The sequence below is a fragment of the Natrix helvetica genome (genome assembly GCF_964273705.1).
Source record: "Natrix helvetica genome assembly, chromosome: 1".
In the NCBI taxonomy this organism is placed as follows: Eukaryota; Metazoa; Chordata; class Lepidosauria; order Squamata; family Natricidae; genus Natrix; species Natrix helvetica.
In genome coordinates, this window is record NC_138548.1 from 285,774,108 (window position 1) to 285,789,868 (window position 15,761).

Here is a 15,761-nt window from a genome sequence, read left to right on the forward strand (position 1 = left end):
GTCCTGTTCACCATTAAAACCATCCTCCCAAACAGTCTCCATGTTTCCAGTGCTTTCTCCCCACTTGGAATTGAACCCAGATGGACATTTCTTCCAACATTGGTCAAGTTGATGATTAACAATGGCAATCAATTCTATTTGAAGACAACGTAAATGTTCTGTTGTTATTGTCTATGTCTGCTGAAACTTTGGAGTTGTTCCAGGGACGTTACTTATCTTAAGGGCATCTCTTCTTGCTCCCTCTTTGGGGTTCAGCCATTTTGCCTTGACTTTCAGGCTATAAAATATTCTTCCCTAACAATCAAGGAAATAGCCTTTATATGGCTGGCATATTTTCCTGCTTATTTTCTGTATCTCTCGGACAGTACTTAAAATTTGTACACGTGTGCTTGATTCATTTGCTGCTTCCTATGAATGCCCTTCTGACAATGCTAAGCAGATCCATCAGAGAAATCATACTTTATATGGAACAACATAATGCATCTTTGTTAGATGCAATAGTCAATTTTGTAATAGTCTTCAAGAGAGGCCATAGTTATAATCCTATAGTAAACAGTTAGAGAGACAGATATACATATACAAAGGCAATAATTCATTCCATTTTATTTGCTCTGGTTTTAAACTCGTTTCCCCCCCTCTTTTTTGGTACAGATTAAGCTATATAATCTGCCACATCCTGTTGATGCAGCCTTTGCGGTATCCAATGCCTGGGATCTGGCCAACAATTGCCCACTTTTGGCTTCTATAGGCATGCCTCTTCTCTTCTGGCCGCTGGGTTCCTCCCTCCATGGCCTTTTAGTTTTGGCAACAGGAGAGAAAGGGCACCTGGGTTCAGTAGAGGCGTCTGCCTATAATATGCATAGCTAGTGTTTCACAATCAGACATTATGTAGGTTCCTTATCTATACAGATCTACTGGTCTTGGTTTAATTAGATTTCCCTTTCTTTTCCATTCTTTTCCATTACTTTTAGTAAAAGAGTAACAGAGTTGGAAAGGACCTTGGGGGTCTTCTATTCCATCCATCCTGCTCAAGGAAGACACCCTCTATACCTTCTCTCCTTGATTAGTTCCTATCCATTGCTTCTTGTCCTGCCTTCAGGCGCTTTGGAGAATAGGTTGACGCACACATCCCTCTTCTTTGTAGCAGCGTCTCAAATATTGGAACAATTCTAGATCACCCCTGATCTTTATTTTCTTTTTTAACAATTTTTATTTATTTTTGAACAAGGACAAGCAAACATAAAAAAAAACATCTTCCATTACAAATTGTAGAAAGTGTGGTTACAGTATTTCCATGCATCTCTTCCATAGCCATCACCTGCTTTTCATATCAAATTGCATATTTTAAATTCATCTATATTCATGTATGTCACAATTATTATATCTCAACATTAATTTTACTATAATTGTTTTTACGTCCTTTTATATATAATGTTCAAAATCTAGAATAGGCTTATATGATAACATTCCATTAAATCATCCTAAGATCATCCAATCACAATACATCTTTATAACATATTCTAGATAAAGCTTTTAAACCTCCTCTCATAATCTCCATGTATTGTTTATATGAAATTTCATATTATCAAACGGATATATCTATATGTATTGTTATCATTATTAATCATTATTTACCTATAGCTATCGTCGCTTCATTTTATACATACTACTAGTAAACTAAATTTAGCTTAATTTTTATTATACATTTTCATTGCATCAACCTGTATCCCTCCAGCAATAGTACGGTCTTATATCTCTTGCCATTTGCAGCATTAGTTCTAGTTAGTTTCTTAATAAATCTTATATAAACCTTGGCAACATGTTGTTTCTTTCGTATCTCACAAAAGCTTGAAACCAATATCTGCTCTTTCCATCAGCTTATCTTTGGTTATCGCTAGTGCTTCTGTCAAGATTTCTCTCCTTATCTCCGTCAATTTTTCTCTCTTTTCTTCTTTTGTGCTTTGAAGTCTGGGGTAGAGTTCCAATCCATCTATCTCCCCTTTCCATATTCCACTCTTGCCATTATCAACCACGCTCACTTTGCTGTCAGTATCCACAGTTTTCTTATCTCTTTGCTCATTTTTTCTTCCATCTTTTGAACTCTGTCCTCCACTTTTTTCATTTGGCAAACATCCTCAGTTTTTCCATCAAATTTTTCTGTTTTGTATTCCATATTCTCCAATCTCTTTTCAATTCTCTCTGTCACAACTAATAGATTTTGAATTTCAAACATAATCATTTGCAATGTTACAGTTTCTTTTTCCTGCTGGGCCATTCTTTCAATTTTGCAGATACTGCCACTATAGGGTTCAAGGCTATTTTAATAAACTTCAAACAGGTTCATTTATTATCTTTCAAGTCAAAATGTTGTCTTCCCTCCAATAGCTAGTGATAGAACTCCCAAAAGGCACCTGTATAAACAACTTGTGCTCTTCCTACTATCACTCTCAATAAACAAGCTGAAAGAACCTTGAATCTCAAGTGATCAAAGAGAAAGAAGAAAAATCAATGTATCCAGCCTCCGGCCTCTAAGTGGCAGTGTAACTGCTTTTCCTCCTGTTGTTACAACCCTCTTTATAATCCTTCTTATTATCTTCTTTATATTCCAAGCTTAAGAAAGAAAAAAAACCCTTAAATGGAGATCAAAAACAATCCAATCAGTCCAATCAAGCATTATATATAAAAAAACAAGGATAATTTTAATCCATAGGTGTAAGCAAAAGTGAAAAAAGAAGAAAAAATTAATCCATTCAGTTTAAAACATAGGGAGCCTTTGCAAAAGTTCCATCCATGGGGAGGGGGGTGGATAGAAATAGGATAACACACTAAGTTTAATGTAATTTCGCCGCTTACAGTCTTCTGTCTTCAATTTTAATTTAACTTAATTTGGGGGGGGGGGGGTAGTCTCTTTTTCTAATAATAAATTTTCCTCACCAATTTGACACAATTTCTCTTTCCACTTTCTTCCCATTCCGGAGCTGTCCCAACTTCAGCAGCTTCATTAGCTGTGTTTCTGTCGCTGGAAAAAAAGGCTATTCCTGGATCTTTCAGGGACTTTGTGATGTCTCTGAGATCAGCAGGAGGTGCCCTTCTCAATCACCATCTCTATGGGATGGTTTAGGTCCAAATGGACCGTCCAGCAGCAGAAATGTCGCCTGCGATCTCGGAGCACCAAGATCGCATGTCGTGCCGTCGTGACGTCAGCTCTCTATTCTCCCCCTGATCTTTTTTTTCATGGAACTGGTATTATTATTATCTCTTTTATTCATTAAAAATGAAACTCAATCAACTGAACATTTAAAAATGTATCACAAATATCATTGACTGGTACTGGTTGATACAGATCCTGATGATCCTGATCATCCTGATCATCATTACCATCACATCTCCAAGAACCTAGGCTGTTATGATATATTGGCATAGTACACAGTGGTGGGATCCAACTAATTTAACAACTGGTTTGTCCTAAAGACTGAGTGGGCATGAGCACACGACCCCGCCCTGAGACACTAGCCTGCAGCTGCCACCTCTTTTTCAGCATGAGAAGTTTGCAGTTGCCAGTCTTTTTAAGTGTGAGAAGCTTACAGCTGCCTCCTCTTTTTCAGTGCTAGAAGCCTGCAGTGGTCACCTCTTTTTCAGCATGAGAAGTCTGCAGCCACTCCTCTTTGCTGGTGCAAAGGGCCAGAACCAAGATGGCAGTGGCAGCTGGAGGCTTTTCACACAGGAAAAACTGGCTGCTGGAGGCTTCTCATGCCGGGAGATGCATTTTCTCTCAGGCCTCCCACCCAGAAGGCCCTGCAGAAGCTGAAACTGGGGCCGAAAGGTGGCTCACCTTCACCGTGTACCCCCCCCTTGAAGTGGTCCTTCAGGTGAGTGCAGCAATCCTACAGTGGATCTCCCTTCTCCCTTCACCTTACCTTCTAGCCCATGGGGCTCACACCGTTCTCACAGCGGTGGCGCTGCATTTGAGTGAAGACCCCAGGGAAGGCCACAGCCATGGACTGCTGATTCCCCCAACCCAAGGCGAAGGGCAAGTGGGCAGCATGCGGGCAGAAGGATGGTGAGAGCTAGGCCCAAAAGATGGCCTCGCCTTACCCTGTCCACCCTGAGGCAGCCCTTTGGCTGAGTGCCTTACCTTTGCAGGCAGCTGCGGTGAGCAGAGTGGATGAGGCACGGGTACAGCTAGGCCACAGAATCTGGGCGAGCGAGCGTGAGTCTAGCCAGAGAGTAGCTGTGCATGGGCATGACTCTAGCCACCAGCCAAGGTGGGCAAGGTAAGATAGGGTGGGGTGGGGTGGGTGGGGCCAGCCAGTGGTGGGATTTGCTGTTTCGCCGAAGTGTGCAGAACCGGTTGGACTGAACCAGTCTAAACCGGCGGAAGCCTATATCTGATAGTACATGTGCGGAGCCAGGCACTGTAGCCTTTTTAAATTGACAGGTGGAAAGTTTCTCAATGTACAGATTTTCTAGGTGCCATCCAATATTTTTGATATGGCACTGAATGTTGTGACAACTACTGACAACTACCTGCTTGTTTTCAACTACCTTTTCAGTTCTATGTTCCCACCAATTTTTCATTACTGACACATGATATTTTTTACAAATGTTCCACTGAATTGTTTTGGTTACTCTTTTATGTTGGACTAGAAGACCTCCAAGGTCCCTTCCAACTCTACTATTGCATTATTGTTGATTATGATCAGTTTGGGTGATTTTCTTGTATGAGCTGAATATATGATCCACTCTCTCTTTTGCTTTGTACAATCTGCACAATTGATTTTTAAAAAAAATTCTGGCTTTGACTGCATTCCTTCAAACAGCTTGCTCTTGCACAGCCAAAATCAAGTCATCAGCTTCTTTTTTAATGAGCTCCACTTCTCCCCTGCAAAGATCTTTTGCAGAAATTAACCATTTAATGTTTTTCTTTGCAAGCATTCTGCTTTTGTTTCCAGTACACTCAGTAAGTTCCAATGTTTAACTTGCAGCAATGTTTGTTCATGGCGGTCTTTTACATAGTCAGCCAATGCATGATGTTCTTCCTCAACAGTTTGTTTGACTTGAAATAAACTTCTGCCCCTATTTATCCAGGGCAGGTATAATCTATCAATATCACTACAAGGTTATAATACACATCATTAATTTTCTTGTTTTTCAGTTCAAACTATGCAGTTCAGTTTGTGTTTGGTGAATAATGCTGGTAGTGCATCCTATCAAAGGTATGGATGGGTGTGTTTATTTTTTTGCAATTTTCTCAATCTCTGAATATATATTTTTACTGATCAACTTGTCCATACTTGTTGTTGTCCAATTGTAAAATGTCCAGATATTTATAGGCTTCATCCAGATGTCTCCTGATGATTTGGCCATTCGGCATTTCAATTCCAATCTTGTTTGTGATTTTATTTTAGTGTATTGCTAGTAATATTGTTTTTCACTATTTTAACTCACTATTATTTGCTTGTTTTTATTTGTTATTGTTTTTCACTATTTTAACTCACTATTATTTGCTCTTTTTCTATGCCATGCTTTTTCCACAAGGAAATAGCACACTGAGTATGAGTACAGCAGGGATGGGTTGTTGCCAGCATTACTGCTGATTCGGTGTGTGCAAAATGTTTGCGCAAAGCATTTAAAAAAGAAAAAATAAGAAATTGTGCAAAGAAAATAGATCTGTGCATGCACAGAACCAAAAATGAAGATGGCAGCACCATATGAGAACCGGTTCGGGGGCAGGGCAGGCCTGGGTCGCTGCCAGTTCCGGTAGGAACCCATCTCTGGAGTACAGGTAGTGATATGAACATTTCCATCAGAGTTTTTCTCCTCTATACTTGTATGCGCCTCTGCCATCTTAAGAGTAGTCTTCAAATGTTACATGAAGCAGATCCTAGCCCACAAAAGCCAACTTTCCCCTGTTGCTACTTAAGGATGTCATATGGCACCTTGTTATTACCAAGAAAGGAATCCTCATCTAATAAATGCTGTCTTTGTGACAGGTCTTTCAAGCCGTTCCTCATGCTTGAAAGAATTGGATTCTTAAAGATAATTTTGTCTGAGCCCAGGAAATTCACAAATCAGCCAATAAATAAAATAAAATAACAGAATGTTTGCTGCCAACGTGGTTACAATAAGTCTCAACCAACCAATCTGCTTAAAAATACATTTTGCTGAATTTCCTTCTGAAGAAACCAAAGTTTACAGTATCTTACAGAGCTTGGCTTTCGGTTTTTCAATGTTCTTAAATTTAATGGGGAAAATGACTTCATGATCACACCCAAGTTTCTTGCCTGATGGGGCAAATTGTGTGAAGGAAGAAGGAAAAAACAGAGTGGGTCTAAACGTTGTGTTTGTTGCAGGCTTTAGAGCTGACAGCAACAGCTCCTCAGAGCATGTATCACACATAATGAACAATTAATCCAGGATTCCCATTACCACACAAGACTTTCAGGAAAAATATTAGTCAAGTCATGTTGATGTATTCATAACCACACCTATGAAATAATAGAACAGGCTGACATGGCAGCCTGTGGTTATGAGTTATGATCTTAAACCCTTTCCTTTTGTCCTCGAGACAGAGAGTTCTTTCAAATGGAAAACAAAAAACTCAATGAATAATGTAGCCATATAGCTAATTGCTAACCTCAGTGCTAATGAAACAATGTGCAGTGTGGGAACAAGGAGGAAAAATACATGAGACATTTGCCCCAAGTTCAATGAATTCCACAGTCATGCACAATCAGGTGGAAAGCTCTCTTATGCCGAAAAAAAGAACTTCATGCTAATGCAGGATTGGCATAAATCAGCTGCTCCAGTCAAATAGCTGTCACTGTTTACTTCCCCACCACCAACAACTGTGATGAGTCAGGGTTGATGCCAGAAGTAGAGTTGGTGGGAGCCAATTTCCCACCACTTCCTGTCCCTATTATGTCATCCTTGTAAAGGCAGGTAGGAGTGGGCGAAATGTAACATGGACAAGCATTACAAAAAAAAGGCCTGTTTTGTAAGATCTTGGGGTTGTGTTTTTTTTTTTTTGCCTCTATTCCTTCAGTTGGATGGAGGATTGGACTGGGTATTGGTTGCAGGTGAGAAACTGTTTTGCTCTTTTTGTTTCCTTTTTGGATTTTTGATTGTCTCTTTCGAATGGTATGCAAATGTTGTTTATGTCTATGTGCTTGTTGATGGCCAATTTGTCTGAGTTGTCTTAATCTCACTAGCAATGAACACTCAGATGAGCAGAGAGTAACACCAAGATTATCATTAGAATAATAATCAAGAAGCAAACAACAACCCAATTAAGGAACCATCAGGACCACTCCCACCCAATACTGACAGTGTAAGTAGATAAAATGAAAGCAAACTCCAGCTCCTTCTAGCACTGATGATATTATCTAGTTCAGTAATGAAAAATCTGCCAGAAAATAACCAAGCTCAGAGAGTACCAATAATAATAATAATAATAAATTTAAATTTATTAGCCGCTCCCTTTCCAGACAGGACTCGGGGCGGCGTACAGTGGAGCATATAAAACATATACAACACATAAACATACATATATACAGGACATACATACACGGAGGAGGTAACAAATTACATCACATTGGACAATTAAAAGTCACCATTAAAAATACCCCAATTGTAAAACACAATTTAAAATTTAAGGTTTTTAAAATTTAAAAGAACTGTCAGGAGGAGTAAGAAAAGTTTACGGTTGAGCCAGGCCAGATAATTGAAAGAGGTGGGTCTTCAGCTGTACACGGAAGGAGCGGAGATCGGAAGTAGTCCTGATGTCACGGGGGAGGTCATTCCACAGGGCTGGGCCCGACACAGAGAAGGCTCTGCTCCTGGGTGTCGCCCCCCGACACTGTTTGGCGGACGGCACCCGAAGAAGTCCCTCTCTGTGTGAGCGGATTGGTCGTAGGGATGTATGGGGCAGGATGCGATCCTGCATGTAACTAGGCCCTGTGCCATGAAGCGCTTTAAAGATCATAATCAAAACCTTGAAACGCACTCGGTAGACTACAGGAAGCCAGTGCAGCTCGCGCAGGAGAGGTGTTACAGGGGAGTATCTAGTCCTCCCCATAATCACCCGCGCGGCCGCGTTCTGGACCAACTGCAGTCTCCGAGTGCATCTCAAGGGAAGCCCCATGTAGAGAGCATTGCAGTAGTCCAGGCGAGACGTCACTAGCGCATGGGTGACTGTGCGTAGGGCATCCCGGTCCAATAAGGGGCGCAATTGGCGCATCAGGCGAACCTGATGGAACGCCCCCCTTGCCACGGCTGTTACGTGGTCATCCATGGACAGCCGGGCATCTAGGAGGACGCCCAAATTGCGCACCTGTTCCATGGGGGCCAGTTGCACGCCCCCGATGGCCAGAGATGGAAGCAACTGGTTGAACCGGGAGGCCGGAAGCCACAGCCACTCCGTCTTGGAAGGGTTGAGTTTTAGTCGGTTATGATCCAGGAGCCATGGTGGCACAATGGTTAGAATGCAGTATTGTAGGCTAACTCAGCCCATAGCCAGGAATTTGATTCTGACCAGCTCAAGGATTGACTCATCCTTCCATCCTTTCAAGGTCAATAAAATGAGGATCTAGATTGTTGGGGCTAATACGCTGGCTCTGTAAACCACTAAGAGAATCCAATAAAGCACAGTGAATCAATATATAAGCCTAAACGCTATTGCTATTGACCCCATAGTTCAATCCTAAACTACAGATATTATCTTCTATTGGAGAATGGCTATGATATGGAAACAGGAAAGCACACCCGTTGCTTGCTTGCTTGCTTGCTTACTTGCTTTGGGGTGAATATGGTGCTTATTCCAGGATAAGAGTCCAAACTCATGTGGAACTCTTTATTTCTCAAGAAAGAATCCATAGAAACCAAAATCAGTTTGAAAAATTACAATTACAATTTTTTAAAAAGGCCCAAATATAGTCACCTTCTCTCTCGTTTTGCATTGCTTTTGTGCAACTTCGGTTTCTGGCTCCCACCTTAATTCCCTCCTCACCAAGTTTGCTATGATCCCATTCTTTGCGCAGTGTAATCCATCTTGTAGAAAAGCTCATCATCCAGGTAATTTAAATCAAGTTCCCAGAAACCAAATCCTTCCTGTTGCTCATTTGTGGGTCCTGAAAGTGACAAAAGCCCTTTACTGCTTCTATAGCAGGGCAAAAAAAATAATTGCTAATAGTTTCCTTTGCTTCTCCCTCAGCCATTGTCCTCTGTAAAACAGAACGCAACCCCTTTGGAATCTGTTAGTGAAGACCTGAATACTTACATTGTAAAAGAAAGCCTTTCAGAAGTCAGCTAGATTGGAGTGAGCTGGCAGGCAATCAGTTCAATCAGCCTCTGATTATTTACACCATGAACTTAAGCCCTCTGGAACTTGATATCTGAATGGTGGCGGCGAGGAGGTGGGCAAGAAAATGTGATTGAAATACTGTAGGAAAGGTGTATGTTTCTTAAGACAAACTTGCAAGCAGAAAAAGACATGGGAGGGAAAAGAGTACACCGTTTCTGACTGTATACTTGATCATATGTTATCTGGACAATGGAATGTTTATTTATTTATTTTATTTTTCTGGTTTTTGGAATATTTTGATGCACAATAAATTGATTCAACCCAGAATTTTCACTCGAAGAAAAAATGATCAAATTCAAATTATCCCGCTTCTTATGTGAAGACCTAGCTCACTGAAGGAGGCTCTAATGCTGAGAAAGGGGGAAGGAGAGAAAAGAGGACAACTAGCAGCAAGGTGGATAGACTCAGTTACAGTACAGTGGGGAAGCATGCATTGATTTGAAAGAACAAATTAGAGGTAGACTGGCATGAAGAAATTCTATCTATGTGATTTCCAGGAATCCAAAGCAAGCTTGATGGCATGTAATGAATCAACAATAAACTGATTATGCTGAACAGCCCTTAGATGGTGCTTTCGTCAGCTGAGAAGTTTCTTTGAAATATATTTCAACAGTGTCTCAGTGTCATGATTCTATTTAGTTTGAAATCCATTTGATAAATTATTAGTTGAATTCTGTCCAGGGTCATTCTTACACCCCTTAGTTGCGTTCTGTCTGGGCTTTGAAGAATAGTCAGTGATAAAATCTGGTTCTTGTTTCATTTTAAAAGTGGGACAAATATGAAATAAATTGATACACAAGCAAATATATTATATTAGGCCTATGTTGTTCTATGGATCATTTCTATTCTAAACAGTATTTATCAGCATAGCAGATCCAATATTCATAGAATCATCGAGTGGGAAGGTCTTAGAAGTCTTCTAATCCAAATTCCTGCTTAGTTTGGGATCCATAGCATCTTTAACAGATGACTACTCTGCTTAAAAATGTCCAGTGAAGAACTAATATAGCAGCCTGTTCCACAGGATGACAGCTCATAGAGTTAGGACGTTTTTCCAGTTCTTGCCTGAAGCTCCTACCTTGTAATTTTAATGTTTGTTCTGTTTCCTCTGTGATAATTGAGCACAAATCTACTTCCTCTTTTATGTGACAGCACTTCAAATATTTGAAGACTCTTATTGTTTTTTCTTTGTTTCATATTCAGGTTTTTTAAAATCATTCCTCATAGTACTTACTGTCAAGGTCATGCACTTGGTTTTTAATCCTTGTATCTTAAGGGGGCAGAAGGATTATAGATAGTCCTTGGATTAAAACCACAGTAACCATTCCAAGTTTATGATGGTCCTGAACAAGGGGTACTCACTACTGGTCGTCAAAGTTCTGTCCATCATAGAACATCCCAAGATGATGTGATTGTGATTTAGACACTCAGTAACTCACATTTATGATGGTTGCATTGTGACATAATTGGCAAAAAAACGTTTGCAAGTTGCTTGGGTAAATTGCTCCTGCTGCTTTTCCTCCTGAGGAGCCTCAGAGATCTGGGACTCTGTGTTCTGACCTAGCCTTAGCAAGTAATGATAAGCCATTTACTTGTGAGTAAAAACAAACCCCTTTTCAAACAGGGTAGGAACAGTCTTTTATTCACGTGGATAAATGAAAAATCAGATGTAATTAATCCCAACAGCCCTGGCCAAGAAATCCAAATTGCTTGTGTCTCCTAAAAACAAACAGTTGTCTGCAATAACCGGCCACTCCCAAACTCCTACTATTTATTTCCCAGCTCTAGAGGGGCTGGCTAGCATCCATGACTACTTTTCCTTGAGAGCCGGCTTATTGTTTTCCTTTGCTCTCCTCTCCTCTCTTCTCTGCGCATATGCACATCTGGGATGGGCCCCATCTGTTCCTCCCCCTCACTCAGCTGAGGCCCTGAAGACAGCTGCCTCTCCACCTGGGGGAGGACAGAAGACCCAAGCTCTGCCTTTGTCTCTGATGGCCCAGGCATTCCCTCCATCTCCTCCTTGTCTGACTCTGTTAGCTCTGCTGGCAGCTGATGGGCCACAACACTCTGTAACCATCTGACTACCCATCCACCGTACCGCCACCTCCCCTGCGGTACCAATACACTGTCCCCATACTCCTTGCCTGGGACTCAGACTACTTCCTGCTTAACAAATGTGGGGTCTTGGAGTTACAATGACAACGACAACTGGGACTGCCAAGATGGCCATCACTAAACAATGTGGTCACGTGACATTGTGCTGTGTAACAGCATCACTTAGCGATGGCAATCCCAAACCCAATTGCCATCATAATCCGAGAACTACCTCTATAGAAAGCAGTCCATTTACAAAGCTGCTTTTAACAGGCCAGTGCTAATGACCCTCACTAAGAGTCCAGCTGGTTTTATATTGTGACATATCGTGATAAAAAAAAAACATATAAGAAAGTGAATTAGCATATCTCAGAACAGCATCTCATTTTCTATTCGTTTAATTTATGAACCGGTAAAAAAAAACTTAGCGATATTGATGCAAAGGGCACTTTCTGCTTCATCCTAATTGAATTTATTTTGCAGAGTTCTTTAATCTAAGGGCATACTGGTGCATGGCAGGGGGGATTGCATAAATCTGTTTTTTTTTTAATGTGAAGTCTATAGAAAGTTCGTTCTGTTTCACTTTGCACAGAATAGCTTAAGAATCAACGTGTGATGCCTCTAAACTTAATTACAAGACTGAGTATAATATACAGGTATATGTATCAAGTCACTCGCTTTTTGGAGGTGAGGGAATCACTGCTATATGTGTAGAGGTTCCTTCTTATTTGCCTGCAGTTATCTTCCTAATAAAAATGAAGGAGTTTAGCTGAAATGCATTGTTGGTGTCATTTCTTAAAGCATGAACTATAACATTCTTTGTCAGCATTTCAGTTTTGGTATATCATTAGCAGGTTCTGTTTTCCACCCATTCATTATATTATTAACTATGGTAGGTAAACATCCTTCAAATGTCTGCATGGAATAGGAGTGGGGATCTCATCCTTTCTTGCAACATTTAATTACGAGTTTTTCCCTTCCATCATTCCTTCCTCTTCTTGCCATTTCCAGAACATCGGCAACTGCCACCTGAAGACATGGATCCAGAGTCACATTAAAATGCTGGTGATTTCATCCCACATTGTGAACTAAAACGGAATAAAATTTAGATGCAACGCTCGTGAGTGGGGTGCAGATACTGGCGTATACAAGTAGTTCTCGATTTACAACCACAACTGACCCCCAAATTTCTGTGGTTAAATGAGACATTTGTTAAGTGAGTTTTAGCCCCATTTTATGACCTTTCTTGCTACAGTTGTTAAGTGAATCGTTGCAGCTGATTAGCTGGTTGTTAAGTGAGTTTGGCTTCCCCATTGATTTTGCTTGTTAGAAGATCGCAAAAGGGGATCAGATGACCCCGGGACATTGCAACCATCATAAAAATGAAACAGTTGCCAAGCATCTGAATTTTTATCACATGATCATGGGGTCGTACCTGTGAAAAATGGTCATGTCACTTTTTTCAGTGCTGTTGTAACTTTGAACTGTCACTAAACAGACTGTTGTAAGTTGAGGATTACCTATATCTTATTAAGGTGCTAAGGTTCATTGTCTTTATCCAGTCATCTTTTCCGTGATCTGCAACGTCTTTGACTGTCCATCCTTCAGTCCAGAGGTGGTATTCAGCCAGTTCTGACAGGTTATGGAGAACTGGTAGCGGAAATTTTGAGTAGTTCGTCTGGCCCCGCCCCCACTGCCTCCCAGCCTCCCAGCTGATCGTCTTTTGTTGCCCTGAACAGGAGAATGGAGCTGGAAAGCAGGTTAGTGAGATGGTGAGGGAATGGGGATTTTGCAGTATCCTTCCCCTGCCATGCCCACAAAGCCACGCCCACAAAGTCACACCATGCCCATAAAAGCCACGCCTGCAGAACCGGTAGTAAAAAAAATTCAATTCCACCACTGCTTCAGTTAAGTCCCAAGGAAACTGATCACGATAGAATTCCTCACATAGGGCTTTTTATAGCATGAAGTGCAAGCATCTGGAGAGGTGTTCCCCTGGAAAACAAAACTTTTGGATTGGGCAACAATAAAGCAAATTCTAAAGTACAGAAAGAAATGTGAAAGAAACTCTAAAGCTTAGAACAAGGGTAAAAAACAGGAACCCTTTTTGCAGGAAACCATGGGGAAATTGGAGACCTTATTACCACAGAGTATCAATCAAGGTGAAGGTCATGTCACTCTGGGCCATTAGGCTGCACACCTCCACTTTAGGACAGCATACACATAAACAGGACTGAAAGGTACTGTTGGTTTGTGAGGCAAGACTGGTTGATTATTAAAGTGAAATTGATTTTTGTTTACTTCGATTTAATTTAGCTCTCCAACCTTGTAAAAGGCCAGATAAAAAGCTGGAAAGGTTGCGTTAACAGCTTGCTGGCTAACGGGACAGTCAACCTTAGTAAGTCATCTGACCATTTTGCTATCTCATTCTGACCCTCTGTCAATCCTTTATCTGTCTACCAGGCCTTTAGAGAAATTCTTCTGTTCCTTTTGCTAACCTGCTCCCATGCCATGGTTTTTAACTGCTGTGAGTAGGAGGAAATACATGCAAACTCTGTTAATTTTACATTGTGCAAAGCATTTACCATTCCATCTTTTTTTTCCCCCCAGCGATGAAGCATAGATTATGTGCCGATGGCTAATTACGCACCTGGACTCAGACAAGCAGTTTTATGCTGTCCTCTTTCATTCTTCGGTCGGGTGCCCGCTTTACACAATCTGGTTTATTTCTAAAATATATATAATGTGGCTCTAGGGAGAAAAGTAAATAGTTTTTGAGCACTCCAAATTTGGAAAGCTGGCAGGAGGATCTTGGATCCCTGGTGGGCTGAAAACAGAAATCATGCCTCAAAGGCATTTAGCAACAGAGCTGTTGGGTATTTTCTTTGGAGTCTTCTGTGCCATAAATTAATTTGCAGTGCCCACAACCAATCTCATTATCAGCTGTGGTTGAATCCTAAGCTACCTCTTCCACTTCACCACGATCAACATCTGTATTATGTCACTTTATCCTTGTCCTTCTAGGAAAAGGGGTGGCTACTATCAAGCAGTGTGAGGTAACAAGAAAAACAAGGGAAATGTCTTACTAGTCATAGAATTATAATGTATAGCTCAAAGAGCATTACATAAAGTACAATGTGCATTCCTTAACTGGTAGAACCCAATGTAAACATAGTATGTTCTATGTCTATGGAATTTTGAGTGTCAGAAAGGGAGGCAAAACTTATATTATGTACATTAATTATATACATGAAATATACATTAAACTTACATTAGAATTATATGCCGCCCAGAGTTATTGGTCAATATGGGTGGCTCTAGAAATTGAATGAATGAATGAATGAACAGGTGTGTGATGGGGAAAGGAAATGGAACAGACACCAGCATGGATTCTGTGCATTAGTTATACCTTTGGTGCAATAGAACTCATATAGTTTTGAAAGAACTGTAGCTGTTGTCAGCTGTCTTAATTAACAATGTTTTCAAAAATAAGAGTTGATGAATTTGGGTGTGTTGTTTTCTACCTGAACACAGCAGTTTGGAAAGATGGTGAAATGGGCCCCCTCTTCTTAAGTGAGATGATCTACTGCAAAACAGAACTTCTATCTCTTATGTATTTCGCACATTAAGGGCATTAAAAAATGCTCCACAACTATATGCATATTGAACCTGCTTTCACTTTTGAAAGGTAATTTTATTGAAGATTACAGTTAAAAGAAATAGCAATGAATACAAACTACGGGAAATACATAATGAAATTGAAAATGTAGAAAATAAAAAGAGAAGAAAATAGAAGAAAAAAATGTAAAGAAGTAATTCTTTACATTCTTATTCCCCTTCATCTTTACAAATAAAAGCCATTTTGATAGTTTATTACCATCTCTTTAAAATGGTTGCTTTTTCTCATACCTCATCTCTTGACTGTAAACAGAAACATAAAACCTCATAATTGATGAGGTTTTATGAGCAAATATGTAGTAAGGGCTATCAGAAATAACTATATATCCATTTTAATCTTCATCAAATAAGCCAATGCTATGTTCCTTCCCTGTACTTTAATAATCTTGGCTTTTAATCCCTTCAAATAATATTCCCAAATTTGATTTTTAAAAAAATCTCTTTGTCTCTTTTTAGCAAACCCTACAAAATTTTAACAGATCTCTTTTGTAAATCCAGTAAAAGAGAGTTATGCAAATCATTCATCTGGTTTGATATTTCTATGTCCTTTTCTGATATCAAAAGAATTGGTTTCAATTATATATCCAGTATATTATCTTTTTCCATATCATTTTTACAATTTGTGCAA

The 15,761-nt window shown here is 40.1% G+C and overlaps 1 long non-coding RNA gene across 1 annotated transcript; it reads left to right on the forward strand.

Moving 5' to 3' along the window:
- Positions 1-5,165: 5,165 nt before the first annotated feature.
- LOC309383749 lies at positions 5,166-9,658 on the forward strand. The gene is made up of 3 exons (XR_014173913.1): positions 5,166-5,216; positions 7,212-7,330; positions 9,212-9,658. It is a non-coding gene; the product is annotated as an uncharacterized lncRNA (long non-coding RNA).
- The last annotated feature ends 6,103 nt before the right edge of the window (positions 9,659-15,761 follow it).